Below are 4,092 nucleotides of genomic sequence, written 5' to 3' on the forward strand. Positions count from 1 at the left end.
AGATGAAATGGAACCAGCAAAGTTTGGGACTAATAGACCTACGGGTAGACAACTACGGGAGTGATGTCACAATAAGTGATTTGTCAAATTATTTTCGTAGATGAGATTTCAGTCCCAGAAACACCCTTATGAGAAGTTTCTGACTCGAGATTTTAATGAATGTTGTAAGAACGCAGAATGAACCTTGAGTTTCCTGAGCGGAATCCTTTTCACTACCCCCCCAAGTTTTTGTTTTTTTTTTTAAGGGAGGAGCGCGTCTCGCTGCCCGAGTCCTAACCGTCTCAGAAAGTTGCCAGGGCCACTACCGAAACGTGATACGCAGGCACCCTCGCCCCTAACGACTGACCAGGCCGGGGGCGGGGGTGAGGGGAAGGGCGAGGGTAGCGGGGTGGCGCGGGGAGGGTAAAGGAGTGGGCGGGGCCATGAAACCCTGAAGCCAGCTCTAACCAATGAGCGGTGAGAAGGTCGTGGGAGGGGGGGTGCCAGCAGGTAGCCACCTTTCCGGGACGTGGAGGGGGCCGCTGCAGCGAGGGACCCCCTTCAATCCCGCTGAGCACCAGTGGACAGGGACTCACCTCGAGCCATGGACCCCCTCGGTGCTGTAACCCCGAGTATCCTGGCTGTACGGACAGCTCAATTCTCATCCGGAGGAAGCCTCAAAATTCTAGGGCTAGGCAACTGGAAGTTTACGAACCGCTCTGGCCCGGCAGCCTGGGAGACCGAGACTGAGTCCTCCGGGGCTGGCGCATGCGCACTCTTAGGCCCGCTCTTCCCGGAAGCCCGAGCAGAGGCCAGTGGGATTCCTGGGCCCAGCTTCATTTTTCTCGATCGCGGAGTGTTTGTTCTTCCGAATTGGCGTTTCCCAGCTGCTGCCATTGTCAATGAGAAGCATAGCCGGCAAGTTTCCTGAGTCAGGAAATGGTCCTTTAAAGTAACGCTCTTCAAATTTGAACTTGCAGCGGAATCTTTCGGGGATCTTGGTATATAATGCAGCTCGGGATTCGGTAGGTAGTGGTGGGGTCCCACTTTCTGCATTCCTAAGGTCTTCCCAAGCAGTAACGATCCTCTTGGTCCCTGAAGGACGCTGAGTAGCAAGGCAATAGGAACAGTTGAGCGTGGATGCTGGCCTTGGCGACCTTAGGAAGGACCCTGTGCATGCACAGAAACTTGTCCCGGCTAATAAAAGGACAGTTTGAACGCGACTCCAACACGAGAGTAATTAAAAATGTTTTTCTTCACGAACTAAATATACACAATGCACTTTTTCCTTTATGTTACATATTCATTGTAGAAATCTCATAAATGAGGTTTGTAAACTGATATCCATTGATGTCAGGTACTACTGAAACTGCTAGGTGGCGTTTTCTTTTTTTGGGGGGGTGTCGCTCCCAGGAGCTCTGCTCCTTTATGTCTCAGGGCAGAAAGAATTCAGCCAGAGGCAAAGTGATGGATAAGAAGTGACTTATTAGAATAGGACGCTTGTGAGGCATACAGGCGGGCAGGCGAGTGTTGTGCTGCCCCGAGTACTTCGTGGGTTACATTTTTATAATCAAAGGAAAAGTGGGGAGGGGGAAAAGACCACCTTCTTCCTCATTCTTGAGTAGATGTCATGTTTCCATCATCAGCTCCTCCTCCAGGTTGGGCAGGGGAGTTTTTCTTGTCCCTAATTGGTCAAGCCGGGACTGTCATGGCACTATGGAAAAATTATTTTAGGTCTCAGTACAATGAGGGTCTTTCACTTTGAAGTGTCACCTTTCCATAAATTATTGTTTTTTATGTGTACAGAGAGCATGTCCTAGGAGTCATTAACTTACTGAGCTCACTGGGCAGGATGTGAGTCTCATGCTACCATTGTTTTATTGTTTTGAGGCATGCCTCATACTTCTGTTGTATGGTTTTGTGGTTAGGCAAACCTGCATTCTTGAGCGATCATTAACTTACTGTGGTCTCCCAAAGCCCCCTAAAGTTCCCTCTTTATCTACAATCCCCTAATGGGATTTCTGAGCTATTTGATTATCCTACTCTATCCCTATCAGTTTTTTCTTTTGAAGTAAAAATGAAATGAACATCTTAAATGTATATTTGCTGAGTTTTGACAAACACAAACACCTTTGTAACTCAAATCCTATTGAGATATAGAACATTACCAGCACCCCAGAAAGTTCCTAAATGCTCCTTCCCAGTCAGTACCCCCCCAACCCAAGAGGCAACCACTACTCTGATTTTTTCTCCCACCACAATTAGTTTTGTCTGTTCCAAAACTTCATATGGATGGAATTATACAGTAGGTACATTTGTGTAAGGCTTCTTTCAGTATAAAGATTCATCCATGTTTTTGTGTGTATCAGTAATTTCTTTTTTTTGCTTAGTTGTATTCCACTGTGACTATACCACAGTGACTGCCGTAGTCCACTGTGACTATACCACAGTTCTTCCATTCCTTTTTTGATGGAGATGTGGGCTGTTTGCAGTTTTTAAACTGTTATGAATAAGGCTGCTATGAACATTCTTGTACAAGCATTTCTCATGACTATATTTCTTCAGTAAGTATTTATTAAGCACTGTGTTCCAAACACTTCCAGGTATTAGAGATACAGCTATGAACAAGACAAAGATGTCCCATTTCTCAAAGAGCTTATATCTCCTTGTTTCTGTGTATCTATGGAGGCAAGGGGATAGGCTAGGGGAGGAGGTAAATGTAGGTAACTATGAAAGAAAAATACCAGATAGTGATAATTGCTGGGTAGAGAAGTAAATAAGGTGATGTGAGTGATCGGGTAGCTATGTTTCCTAGATTGCGCAGCCAATTTCTTTGTGAGGAAGTGACTTTTAAAGTGTGAACAAAATTAGAATAAGATCAAAAGGGAACAGCATTCTAGGAAGAGGAAGCAGATGGTACAATGGCCCTAAGCCTGTTTTAGGATAGAAAAAAAAAAAAAAAAGCCTATGTGCTGAATGAAGAAAACTTAAATTACATCAGCAGTAAAGAGCGAGAGCCAGTTTCCCCCCAAATTTAACCATCGTTACTCTGGCCGATTGGACAGATTAGGATGCCACTTTCTTTTTATTTATTTATTTACTTATTTATTTTGGCTGTGTTGGGTCTTCTTGCTGCGCACAGGCTTTCTCTAGTTGCAACAAGCAGGGGCTACTTTTCGTTTCAGTGCGTGGGCTTCTCATTGCGGTGGCTTCTCTTGTTGTGGAGCCCGGGCTCTAGGTACGCGGGCTTCAGTAGTTGTGGTTCACAGGTTCTAGAGCGCAGGCTCAGTAGTTGTGGCTCATGGGCTTAGTTGCTCCGCGGCATGTGGGATCCTCCCAGACCAGGGATCGAACTCGTGTCCCCTGTATTGGCAGGCGGATTCTTAGCCACTGCGCCACCAGGGAAGTACCTAGGATGCCACTTTAACCTAGTTTTATCAGATTACTAATAAGGATGAATATTTCTTTATATCATGCTCTTTTATTGTGAATTACCTGTTTATATCCCTTGCCTGCTTTTCTATTGCCACCTGCATCTTTTTTTCCTAGCAATTATTTTGTCTTCTGCATGAGACTATAGTCCAGGGCGATGAGGCCTATGTTTATTTCACTTTACAGAGGGCTTGGCACTTACCTATTTCTAACGAGTAAACAGTAAATATTTGTAAATTTAACCCTGTGTCGGCAAGGTTAGTTCAATACTATTTACATATTCAACTTTAGAAGTCGACTGGACAGAATTAGGGAAAAAAGCGTGAACTTTAAATGTCCCCTCTTAGCCAGCCTTCAGATGCGATGTGTTTGAGTAAGGTATCTATCCAGGAGACTCCAAATGTCTGACCACCACCACCTGGTACCCATACTTTAGAAGTATTTCAATAACCCCAGAGTCACACGCGAGCGGGAAATACTCATTGACAGCCAAGCTTCCAGGAGCTGCCGCGCTCAGACTTCCGGTGTGAGCCCCGCGCAGGCGCTGATTAACTGTCGTCAGTGCCGCCGGACCCTGGGGCCAAAGCCACTTCCCATAATGCTGCGTAGCGGAAGTTGTTGCTTTCTAGGGGTCACGCTGGCTTCCGCTCTGTCGCTCTCAATTCGTCACCCGGAGGAAGA

The sequence above is a fragment of the Phocoena phocoena genome, chromosome 4, assembly GCF_963924675.1.
Source record: "Phocoena phocoena chromosome 4, mPhoPho1.1, whole genome shotgun sequence".
In the NCBI taxonomy this organism is placed as follows: domain Eukaryota; kingdom Metazoa; phylum Chordata; class Mammalia; order Artiodactyla; family Phocoenidae; genus Phocoena; species Phocoena phocoena.